This window comes from Anser cygnoides, chromosome 2 (genome assembly GCF_040182565.1).
Source record: "Anser cygnoides isolate HZ-2024a breed goose chromosome 2, Taihu_goose_T2T_genome, whole genome shotgun sequence".
Taxonomy (NCBI): domain Eukaryota; kingdom Metazoa; phylum Chordata; class Aves; order Anseriformes; family Anatidae; genus Anser; species Anser cygnoides.
Window position 1 is genome coordinate 104,196,618 of NC_089874.1, and position 13,723 is coordinate 104,210,340.

Here is a 13,723-nt window from a genome sequence, read left to right on the forward strand (position 1 = left end):
CTTTGTCTGTTTATAGTTAGGTTTTCCACCCAGGCAGGACATCTGCCTCAGGCAGAATTCATTTCTTTCAAATGTCACCCACGGGGAAAAAATGGACTACAAGTGGGTGGGGTTTTATTTATTTATTTTTGAGTTCTGATGATCCCTGTGTGTAGCTCTAGCATTCCTTTCAAGATACTTGGAAGAATGTTTTTTATGAGACATAGGTTTTATATTTTGCGGTAAAAAACAAACAAACAAACAAACAAACAAAAAAACATGGTAGGGCAAAGAGATTCCTAAAAAGATTCAGAGCAGATGAGCAGTGACAGCCATCAGTGACAGCCATCAAGAAGCCAGGGAAAGAAATTGAGACAAAGCATGAAATGGACTGTACAGGTGTTGTTGAGATCTTGACTTCAGCAAAATTCACTCCAGTTTGACAATGTTTTCAGCTTTGCTAAATTAGAAGTACTCAATGACAACCACTGTTCTCTTCTCATTCCTAAATCCTGTGATTTAATCACAGATAGATATCAGATTAGTCAGGTATTATTTACCCTTGGTGAACTGATGCCATCTCTTCCCAATCACTATTTTCTCATTCACATGCCCAGAAATGTGTTTTAACACACATTTCTGGACTTGCTCCATGGTTCTTCCCATGGTCTAAGGTGAGGTAGACCTGTAGTTTCCCCAAGGCGACCTTTTGGCCTTTCTTGGACATGGGTATAACACTTGCATTGCCATTGGGTTCCTAAGCCAATAGGGCTTTGCAAGAATGCATTTCTTTCTCTCTCTCTCTGTTCTTTTATTATTATTATTATTATCATTATCATTATCATCATCATTATTATTATTATCATCATCATCATCATTATTTATTTATTTATTTTTATTTTTCCTTAGAGGGCAAGAGAGGGTCTGAATACTATAAATACCACTACCTTATTCAGAGAATGTGTATGACTGTACATAATAAACAGAAAAATCTTAACTCTTGTTACATTAAAGAGTAAATGTTTCTTCCTGGAATAACTGGAAAGGGAACATAAATGCTTTGAATAGTGACAAGAGGACATATTAAACCTTCTTTCAATCTCTCTCAGACAGTAAAGACATATTATTTTCTTTAACATTCAAGTGTTAAAGATTACTAAAAGTGCTGCAATGCTGATAAGTTTAATAAGAGATCCAAAACAGAGTTTACATTGCTGGCACCAAAGTAACATAATATTCACAGTAATTTTTGTTCAGACCGTGGTAACTGTAGACAACTAAGGAGGCATACCTACCTATCTGTAAAGATGATTTTATGGGTTGTCTTGTTGATCAGTACATAAAGCTGATTTAATTTAATATTGACAGAACATTTTCTATGTAAGACCATTTATACACTTGGAAATACTGTCAGAGTGAAATGAACAAACAAAATAATTTTATGTGCTGGTGGGAACTTCATGTCTGAACAAGACTATCAAAACAACACCAAATTTTGACACGCTGCTCTTCAGTACCCACATGAGAGATTCAGTAGAACAAAATGCAAGGCAAGTGAAGAAAAGCCATTTAAAGCCATTTCCATTCAGGGGAAGAAAGGTTTTGTTTTAAACACATTTCAACTTTGTTTCCAGAATCATACTGCCTCCCCAGACAGCACAGAATTTCTTATAACTCCTGTGTGTTACCTACATGAATTACCTCTTCCCAACAAAAATTGCTTCTTCCAACTTCCTGACATTTTTTTTTTTATCATTTTTTTTTTTAGAGCCATTCAGAGTTTCATGCAGGTCACATTCCTGTTGCGTACATCCTTCATACTGGACTTATTTCAAACTATCATGAGATATTGTGAGATATCGCTTTTCTCATCAAATGTTTTAATGGTTTAGCATGAGTAGCCAAAATATTTATGGCAGTTTAAAAAAAATAAATAAAAGTATATATATATATATTTTTTAACACATCGTATCTTACATCTTGAAATACTTGAAATATGAGTTGGTATAAACAAAGAGAGAGGTCATGCTAACAAATATGACTTCTACTGAATATGTAACTTTTAATATCAAATGGAGGTATGAATTTTTGCTTCCATATTCACCTTTTGAAATTATATTGTATGCTTCCCTTCACAATCAGAGCAGAAAGACAGACACAAGTGTAATAATGCTGTGAAAGTCTTTCCTCCCACAGCTAGAGAGAACTGAAGTTAATCAAACTCTGAATTCTGGGTTTAATGCCAATGAAGCATGAGTCATTTTTCTACCCAATGAATGTTTGCAATTAAAAAATAAACACCTTATAATTTATATTATTTTGTATGAATGAAAAACAAACTTTGGTTTGGCAACTAGACTGCTTTATCTCAGTGAGTTTTAGAAGTTCAAAATTTTGATATATTAAAAAAAAACTTTTTAAAGGGAAATTGCAACTATTTGTATCAAAAAACTAACTCACTGAAAATACTGCTGTTCTTTACAATAAAAATATAGTATTCTGGAACTATCTACCATTAGTAAACCATTAGTATACCATTAGTAAAACCGTATCATAAAGAAGAAAAGAAAAGAATAAGGAGAGATTTTAATGTGCTGAAGAGCCTTGCCTAGACTTTACACAGTACAGGTGGAAATATAACAATATTGGGATTAAAATTTGCCTAAAAAATGGTATATTAGTAAAAAAAAAAATAAAAAAGATGAAAATCATTTTTCTTATTTTCCTCCCTTGCCAACACCTTCCCTACTCACAGTTATGTCCCTCTAGACAAAAGCAAGAATAAACTTCAATAACAAATAAAATCACTATTACCCGTTCACTGAGTAATCTTGCAAACGGATTTGTTGCCTATCCTTATCTTTTGTGATTTCTTCTATTAAGCAAAATAGATCCTTTTGTATTAAGCTATGACTATATAGCTTACATGTTTTTACTAATTTTAGTATGTTAACTTAGAGCTTTTCTCTACTAGATATCGGCACTATCACTTAGTGCACGACTCCATATGGAACTCAGTGTGGTACATGTAAGGGACTCCTAGCACCTGGCCTTCTTCTCAGTTCTCCTACTCCTCATCAGTAATTCCTGCCTCATATGTCCATCACTCAGCATCCCACACATACTTTTCCTTGGGTTTTATTTCTGCTTGGTTTCTTGAGTTTATCCTGTATCAATCTCTAAAACCATTTTATTTGTTTCTATGATGACAATGAACACTGGTTGAAGAAAAGAATATAGGTAATAGTTAATTTATATGTAACAAACTTTCTTTGCCAAGCTTTTTGTTGTTGTTGTTATTGTTCATTTTTCTTCATATACAAAAGCTTTTATTTTCATTCTTAGTGGGGCTTTCTGACATAGCTATAGAAGAGACATCCATCTCCTTTACTTTTGTTTAAGATTTGGTGAAAAAGGACCTAAGACTGAAGATCTATGTGGTGGAGGATATTCTGGGATAGGTATAGGCCGCATCTGGTTCCAACATTGCAAAATTAGGCCAGGCTCTGTTTGTAACAGTGTCTCAGTGCAACCCATTAGTCTTGGTTTCTGTAGCTTGCTTCCTCTCATAGTCCTGAATTTAGATTACCACAAAATTTCCACATCAACATAAGTAATCACCAGCATAGCCTCAGGAAGAGAAATGTACTTGATCTGTACACAAATTTTTTTGGTGAGCCTCAGATTGTTCACCAAAATGCAAAACTTCTTTACAGAGGAACATTAAGCATTGAGCAAGAATGAGAATAAAATTATAGTTAGTTTCCTGCTGCCATTGCTCACATATCCAGGGCACTTCATAGTCATTTCAAGATTGCTTCAAGACGCACTTCCACTTAGCATCATCATTTTTGTTTATCCTTGTCTGCAGATGGACCCAAAACTCATACTTGCTTTGTTTTGATATAGGATCTCACCTATACTCAAAAGAGATGAGAGGGTGAGAGGAAGAAGAATTTATAACCTCCAATAGAAAATAAAAATATTAGTTTCCTTGAAGATTTTTGCTACCTTATGTCCTAGGATAATCATTTGTATCCTAAGATGTTCACAGGAACATAATTCACCTTTCATGCAGATCCCAAATTTTACACTATTAGCATAAATGCTTCCATTTCCTATTCCCTGCCAGAATTTCCAAGTATTGCCTGATACAAGAGGACTGAACTACATGAAAAAGTAAAGGACTGGCCTTTATCAGATTACATAAATTTCTGTGCCAACAGACTTGGGAAAGATCTAAAACACCATCCTGATTTCAGAAGTCTAACCCCACTTCTCCTTAGCTGAAACAACTATCACCTTATTTCAGTAAAGTCATGCTGTAGATTCCTAGTAAATAATTCTATTATAAAATAAAACTATCATAAGATAGTCTAGAGTGGCAAGTAGCAATAGCCTAAATCCAAGCAAGATATACAGGTGTAGGATGATGATCAAGGAAAGTATTCAGAACTGTTACAGAGAAAAGAAAATCTCTTAATAGTAGAACCAACCTCAAATTACAATTACCTCTGGATAACGAGATCAGATAATACATTGCTGATAAAAAACTTCTGGTCCTTCTAAAGGTGCTTTAGACCTTACCTGTCTTTATGTGACATTTCATAACTCTCTCACTCAGTTCGAGCTCCAGCTGTAACAACTCAGCATGTCAAGAGCTTATTTTCAAGTGGGGAAAAAAATCACATTTTTTTCTGTTTGGGAGTCTGTGGCCCATGTTATAGCAATCTATAGTCTTCTTTTTGAAGTACAGTTGTAATCTAAGTAAACTACAAGAAATAATTACAAGAGCATATTTCCATTATTTTAGCATAATATTTGATATGACAATATGACTAAACAGTCCCTGACAACGTAATTTAAATACAATGCTTCATTGTATTTAAATTAAAACATGTTTTCATGTATGTTTTTTTTTTCTTTTTGCATCTTCCTTATCTTATTAGATGTGAAAAGCTACTAAATTGCAAAATACATTTAATTTAAACAAAGACTCAGATTAACTGTGTTTCATTGCTCCTTCTCAATGTAATTTCACATTTTACTGATCATTTTCTTTGGAAATGCATTTAGTTCTTCTCAGAGAGGGTGCCTTTTGGGAACAATTCATTCAACTTTCTCTTGAATCCATCATACTTTATCACAGACCTACAGTGGACATTTATTTGTTTATTATACTAAAATCTGTTCTGGTCAGGGAACATTATAATAATGGGCTTTTCTAGGACCTGCACTATCCACTTCTGTGCTACATAAACATGTGAAAACTACATGTATACTAGGACGCTGGTGCTCAATTTGTACATTTAAATAGGTTGGATAAATCTTCTACAATTATAGAAATATGACTTCCAAATAGGATATTACATCCACCTCACTACAAAAAAAAAAAATAATAATAAAATACAATTCCACAGTAAATAAGAAAGGAGGTCCAGAAAAGAAGAAGAAGAAAAAAATATGATGCATAAAATCTCAAGTGGGATATTCTGGGATATATCCTACTTGAATTCTTCCAAACACGTGCCTCCCATATGAAAGGGAGAGGGAAATGATTCTGAGATTCCAGCTATTTAATATTATTTCCGCTGTGCAGAGTCGTGGAAATTGCTTGGGCAGAGGAAAAGGTCTGAATTTACATAATTCTGATTCTGTACTGCATTGTGCACTACCTTCCTGTCATTTAATTTCTAACTAGCAAAAATAGAAGCAGAAGAGAGTGCTACAAAATGTAACTGTTCACCCTTTTATTTCCAAATAATGGCTCACATACTACCATCTGTTGTGTAATACTAAGCAAGCATTAATAAAACAGAGCAAAAGCCAACACAGTGGCAAAGAGCAGGGGCTCTAGCAAGTGATGCCCAAGCAGCTGAGAACAACCTTAAACCAGAAATAAGAAGAGAGCAATATATAAACCAATAGCTATGTTAACTTCCATAACTATAACAAGAAAAGCGATTAGGAGCCACCTATATGCCAGTCACACTGAATACTGCTGTTACTCTACAAAAGGAGAAAAGCAGACACCAGCCCACTGCAGATGAACAGAATACAAAGAGGAGTAACCCAAAGGAAAAAAAAAAAAATCTCCCCTAGCTCAGTTTTCAGTCATCCTATCTGCAGTTAGCTGGGGCTCCTTTTACACGGTTAAATCCAATTGCCACAGAGTAGAAGTCTTGTTACAGTTTCAGACAAAGACAGATGTGGTTTGGCTTGAGAAAAAAAAAAAAAAAGCAATTCACTAATTCACTGCCTGAAAATCATAAAGACCTCTGGGATTACAGAATCGGGACCCCAATACAATTGATAGATCAGGGCAAGCTGAACACAGGGCCCGCAGAACAGTCAGAGCTCCTGCTCTGTGGGGCTGTGGGCTGCTCCAGCCTGGAGCAGGGACAGTTTCAGGGGCATCTAACAACAGCCCCCAGTGTTGGCATGGAGGTTATTAAGGAGATGGAGCCAGTCCCTTCACAGCTGTGCATGGTGGGAGGGATAGGGACAATGGGCATAAACTGAGACTAGAGGTGTTCAGACTGGATGTAAAAAGTAACGTTTTCCCCACAAGGACAGCCTGTCAGTGGGACAGGCGGCTTGGAGAGGTTGTGCAGTCTCCATTTCTGGAGGGTTTTATAATCAACTGGACAAAGCTCAGAGTAACCAGATCTGACCTCAGAGCTGGCCCTGCTGTGAACAGGAGGTTGGACTACAGACCTCCTGAGGTCCATTCACATCTGAATGAACCTATGAACCTAAGAAAGGGATGCTAAAAGATCTGCAAGTCTTTTGGGACCCTTAGGGGTTTGGTGAATCCATATGGTATTAAAGCATTCAGAGCGTTTAAGGTGAAACACGTTTTCCTACAGTTCATTCTGCACAAGAGCAGCACATGATGATCAAGAATAAGAACATGATGCAAGACACTGAAAAACAAGACTTGAGGGAAAAAAGTGCTAAGAGGCAGAAAAAAGAATTATATTGCATGAAAGAACAGCAAAACTTACAAGACTAGAGGAGGAAGAGAAGGGAAAAGAGAAATTAAAAGATCAGAAAAGTGAAGGAATAGATCATACAAAAGCAATATAAATTCACAGAAAAGATTGAACAGTTTTTCCCATCTCTGCATGCAGATTTATCCCTGGAAGAAGATGAGTTGTTATGGTAAAAATGCTCTCCAGGAATTTTGCCAAGGAAAGGCATATCAACCTCCACATTATGCCTCTGGGGCAGGTCTCCAGCTGCCATTTCAGAGGAATAAGGGTTTAAGAAACTGCTACCAAGTAAATTATGTTCATTATTGCAAGCACTAAATGGAGACCACACCTATACAGCAGCAAGGACTTTATCTGATAACTTAAAAGGCGGATTACAAAAACAAAACAATAGGGACAGAATGAATGCATATATTCAAAATAAATCAGGATAAGTAATGTCAGGGCAAGAAAGTAAAGTTTGATGGGATATGTACAGGTCTGATAGCAGAGAGATACTGAATCATGTCTTCTTGCCCTTGAGATAAAATCAAGATTTAACACAATGAAAAAAAAATTCAGTATTTTTAGAGGATGTATTATGCAAATTTATGTTATCAAATACAGTAACTATTTAAAAATCTCAGAACTTAAATAAATATAAAAGAAAGATAAATTGTTAATCTTTACCTCAACTCTCTCCTTTTTCTGTCATTGCTATTGCTAAGTATTGCTAAGTGTCACTTATTGGTGATTTGTAAAAGGGTTACCATCTCAGGACCCAGACTTACGCTGTATTCTAACTGGCCACTTACCACATAAGCAGTTACAAACTCTTTACCTTGCCTTCATGAAATCTAAAACAATTAAGGATAGAACACAAACTAATTTGATTAGCTTTTGTTATGCCACTTCAAATTCTGCAATGTTTCACATTGTATAAATAAAACCTATCAGGGAAGAAAAAATATATTGTCATGCTATCTACTTTTAATAGGTGAAAAATTAGTTTTTTGTCAGGCCAAGTTACTTTCTCTCAAACTTTGCTGCTGTAATACTGCAAGAATTCAAGAATTGAAGAATTGCTCAGTAATGTATAAAATCAGCCAGTTTATTTAATTTTTTTTTTTTTTTGGGGGGGGGGGGGGAGCTGGGGCAGGGGCATTAGCCTGGTGTTTTAAAGCAATAGTTAAAATCTGATCAGTTTCTGTGAATGTGCCCCTCTCCCCTTAATAAGGATTTTTAAATGCTTACTGAAAAAGAAATGCCTTCACATTTTAAAGAGTATTTTTACAGGCAATCATTTGTAATAAAAGTTAAAAAAAAAAAACAAAACACAACAACATCATCAACAAAAAACAGTTCTCTCCAATCCCGTTTCCCTGCTATCCTAAAGAATCTTTGAAATATGTTTTCTGATTTGACCCTTCATTTCAATGTGCAAAGAATATCAGAATGCTATGTTCTTATACCACTAAAAACTGGGGGGGGGGGATGGACCTCTGTAAAAGTGAGTGTTGAGAAAGTTTAAAATAACAAATGCTTTAATACTAAAAGACTGCAATTTGGAATCCAGATTCACACCATGCTAGAGAGATGGCAGAGAGCAGAGATGGTTCACAACTGAAATAAAACAGGCTTCCCAATTATCTTCCCAAATTTCATCTACAATAAACAACAGAGACTTTTAACACCAAACTTCCTGCTATAGTTACTAGGTATGCAAAGAGTAGCACTGTTCTTATGCCTGAGAAACAAAATAGGGCATTTCATTAGTGTACTTTAATTATCCAAGTAGTGTAATAAGACAATACTTCACAGTGAATGTATAAATGAATTAGATCATTGTATGAGTTTTAATAGCCTTTTGAGGCTATTAAAACATAGTGGACAGTTAGAATCTGTTTTCATTTCTCAACGTTTTCACTTGTAACATTCTCAAAGTATGTAATTATGCCCAGACCTGCTCTAGTTTCAGCCCAAACATATTCATTAATTAAAAGGAACACATTATTGCTATTTCAGTAAAGAGGAAAGGAGAAAACTACTTTTCTAAAAATTCCTTTAAATCTTCTTTTTGCTGTACTTAAATTGGCTGACCTGTAATAATTGCCACTTATCTTATTAGATTAGCTCAATTAAAAGTAAGTGTTTATTAACATGGGATATATTTCAAAACAAATTACAAGCAAAGACATGCTTACAAAATTTAATTTCATTGAATACAGTGATAGGTACATAATTCTTATTGCAAAACTGCAAGATATAACACTAGCTATGAAGTGTATCATTGCAGTTTATCTCCTGACAAACTGAATCAGGAGTGTAGAGGATATAAGCAGCTTTCAGTGCACAAATTATTTTGGCTGTATCCAGGCTGTATACAGTGCCAGTGGCTGAGCCTTAGGTTTAACTCCACTTCATTCTCCCTTTACACTGTAAAAGCCCTAAAATTCAACTGAAGCTCCTTTTAGCCAGATCTTGAAACCATGGGGAAACCTTGGGTCAAAACTAGATAGGGAAGGCTGGCTTACTTCTACTGTACTGCTCACAGAGGAAAACAAGACATGATTGAGAGGTACCTTACACTGCAGTTTTTAGGCACCCTTCAGATACTGAGGATCAGCTGGGCTATCAAGAGCTATTTTAAGAAAAGAAGAAAGGACGTTAGACAGGAAAGGAGAAGGGATGTCCTCAGAACCCCCTCGTTTCTGCCCCTGCTCACTTTGGCCCAAAAGGAGAGCAAGCCCCACAAAAACACAGGACTCTGCTGGGGGATCTGCAAGTGGTATCATTCTTGTGAATGCACAGAAGAGATAGCCACTATCCTAAGTTTTTTGTTTCATTGATTAATACAATAAAAACGTAATAATAATAAAACTAAAAAATTAAAAAATTTGAAAAATTACCCATTGATTTTTAAAGGGTGATATATGCCTCAGTGTCTTTAAAAATAACCTCCTGTCCCATCTCAACAATGCAAAAACTGAAATTTTGATGCTGTTCTTCTTAAGCACAAATGCATATATTCATATTAGGCTTTTCAGATATTCTGAAAGAATTATTTAATAGCACCAGATTAACTGTGACATTCTTCATGCTCAGTAGAAAAAATCATCAACTGGATGAAAAATTAACGTATAGGGAAAGAAAAAAGTTTAAATTCAGTGTGTACATGTGTGCATACACACACAATCAAAGTGGTCCAGAAGTCTCTAAGAGAAAAATGAAAGAGAGGGAAAAATAAAATAGAGAGAACCTGAGGCAAAAGAAAACTAAAAATATGCAGTAATAAGAGAAAGAAGAATTGGAATGATGCTGAACAGGAACGCAGCCATTCCTTTAGAATTTTTTAAAAGAGATAATTCTAATTTTTTTACAAACTTTTTAAAACGTTTTCACTTCATTCACTTATAAAATTAACTGAAATTTGTTAGCTGATCAATTGAATTTACCTTAGTTGTCACTGGGGATAAATTAATTTTGAGTATCTATTATGACAATTGCACACAGCTATATTTTCAGCTCTAATGAATTTTTAATAACCTTCTTCATCAGCCAGTGATTTGAATTTCAAATTTCCTTCTGTGAAGAAGTAAAAATTAGGTAGTTTTGTGCCAATTTTCACAATATTTTTCTTTATTACATTGTAAATCCTCCCTCACTATAAAATCCAAAACTTAAATGAAACTGTTAGTACTTGTAAGACTTATTATATTTCACCTGTCCTTATTAAAAGAAAGTAAATAACAGTGACAAACTTGTCTGCCCTCCCTGGTACACCATAACATGATGTTTGTATGTCTGCTTCCTTTTAGTACACAAGGAAGTATGCCTCTTCCCATTTCTACATCAAAATAGTAAACATTCCCTCCCTTCCCCCCCCCCCCCCACCCCGCAACACACTCACACATAATTCAGAGTAATGAAAAAAATTGTCAATAAGAAAAAAAAATATCCTCACCTAATATTCTTTGCTGATGTTAGCAAATAGCATGCTAGATAATTAGGTCTTTAACATTTGTAATGAACCTTATGTTGTATACCTACATTCTCCAATTAAATAATGAAAATAGATACACAAAATATTGGGAAACAGCAACAACAACAAAACAAAGACAGACTCAAATGCTGAAGGCTAGGAAAGGAACATATACATATTACATTGAATACGAGTTCTATAGGTCTAGTCTACCATGTTGTCTTCTTGTTGTTTGTATGGCAGTGAGTCCCACCAGGTCTGATTCTGAAGCTGTGTGTTAACACAAATATACCTACATGTTTACTGGTAGCGCTTCTATATTTATTATGATACACGTTGTGTTGATTATATGATCACATTTGATTTTTCCTATTTTTCACCTCAGAAAAAATCACAGAATCACAAAGTGTTTGAGGTTCGAAGGGACCTCTGGAGGTTGTCTGGTCCAAACCCCCTGGCTTGAGCAGGGTCACCTAGAACCTGTTGTCCAGGATCATATCCAGACAGACTTTATCTCTCTTCAAGGATGGAAACACTACCATCTATTTGGGCAACCTGTGCCAGTTCTTGGTTAGCATCACAGTGAAAAAGTACTTTCTGATGTTCAGAAGCCACCTGCATTTCAGTTTGTGTCCAATCCCCTTTGTCCTGTCACTGGACACCAATGAAAACAGCCTAGCTCCATCTTCTTACACACGCTCATTAAGAGGGTTTAAAAATTATTTTTTATTCTCATGATTTCATACAGTTTTTTTTACAGTGGTAATACCCTGGCTTCCCTCAGCATTTTTACATAACGGTCAGCGCACAAATATGTTTTACACTGATTGTTTCAGAAATATTAATTTCCTTTCACACCTTCCTCACTTCTGAGAAGTGAAGATTATATTGACAAGGAAGGAACAGAGCAACTGTATGGTGAAAACAAATGAAAGTCAAAAAATATCCTTTAAACTTTCAATTTGAATTTGAGACACCCAGGATTCAGCTTCTCAACAATACTTATATTAAAAGGAGTGCTCAGTAAGTGTGATTCCTCACAGCAGCACCCAGTTGTCTTAAAATCTCAATCACTTCTTTTTTGATCTCTCCACTAGGAGCAGTGGAGACCTCCTTTAGAGACCTCACTTCCCATCTCTCTTCTCAGAAGTACTTCTCCACCAGATTCATCTGCGTATGTGGCACTAAAACACTCCCAAACACAGGCTCTTCTTATTTCAGCACTTGCCGCTCCTGGCAAATGTCTGAGAAATGCACCCATCCTAATTACCAAAACAAATGAGGCAGTGTTATTAGAGAGAAATTTGCTTTCGTGCAAAAAATCTGAATGACCCCACTTAATATGCATCCATCCTGCTGCACTGATACTCTTTACCCCAGAAATGATTGAGCTGAAGAGACAAACTATGTCCATACTGTTTGCCTTCTTGTCACCCTCCCTCCCATTATCTGATTTTTACTTCTGTATCAGTCTCTTTGGTTTTGTGTAAAATCAGCTAGAAGGGATTTCAGTCTACCCTTAAAAATACACACACTCTTCAACATCTTTTGGTTCCATTTTTTCCTTCAGCATTTCTCATCTCAGATTCTCCTAGATCAACTAGGTTTCCATCTGCTGGAAGCTCTTGATGTTTTAGGTGATAGAGCCAGTCTCTATTCATTTGTGCCCAGTGAGAGGATGAGAGGCAATGGGCACAAACTGAAGCACAAGAAGTTGTCCTGAATATGAGAGGACACTTCTTTACTCTGAGGGTGACAGAGTGCTGGAACAGGCTGCCCAAACAGGTTGTGAAGTCTCCTTCTCTGGAGATACACAAAACCAACCTGGATGCCATCCTGCACAATGCTGTACGTTATCCGGCTTGGTAGGGGGGTTGGACTAGGTGATCTTCAGAGGTCCCTTCCAATCTCAGCCATTCTGTGATTCTCCCAGATATCTAATCAATAAGGAGTTCTCATAGAGTGCCAGTGCTTTATTCTTTTACTTTTTTTTTTTTTTTTACTTTTTTTTTTTTTAAGCCACACTCTAACATTTGGTATATTTTTTCTCTAAGTTTTAATTCCACAATTTCCTTTTCCATGTTACCTAGATGTAAGAGGTACATACGGAGAATGTCTCAGTGATCTCATCTCAAATACCTGACCCTACAAAAGTCTTCAGAAATGACAAGTAGTTGTTAGAGTGAATGTCAGGTGTTAGCCCTGAAATAACTGGGGGGAACACATTTCATTACTCAAGAGAGAAAATTATCTGAATTTCCATCACACACGAAGCTTTACAGATGACAGGAGACATTTTAGCTGTCAAAGTCAGAAGTGTTTCTAACAAACATGCACAAAATACAAGTTTACAAAGTCTTTAAATCTAGCCAAAACATGGCTAGATTTTCATAGGAAAAGCAGACTATACATAACCGACACACACACCATCATGTCCTCAACTGTAAAGCAATAACACTAGAGCACTTCAAAGAAAAGGTCTCTTGAGACTGTTTTAAAAGACACTAGGAAGGTTAAGGATATTTTTTTCCTTCACTAGAAATAACTGAAATATACTCAGGAGAGGACAGGACCAGTTTGACACAATGCAAGCAGCACAGGGATATATCAAGAACTTGTAGTCACTTTAATGACATACTTCACAGTTCACAGAGAAGTCTAAGTTGGAAGGGACCCTTGGCTAACATCTGGTCCAACCTTGAAAGCAGGGCATTAGATAAGGATACACAGGACCCTAAAAAGCTAGTTCTTCAACTTTTCCAGTGCATAGATACTGACTTCTCTGCCC

General features: G+C 35.9%; 1 protein-coding gene across 2 annotated transcripts in view; it reads right to left on the reverse strand.

Annotated features, from left to right (window-relative positions):
• DOK6 (docking protein 6) overlaps positions 1-13,723 on the reverse strand; it is a 241,205-nt gene that overhangs the window by 128,288 nt on the left and 99,194 nt on the right. The gene's annotated exons all lie outside the window — the stretch shown is intronic.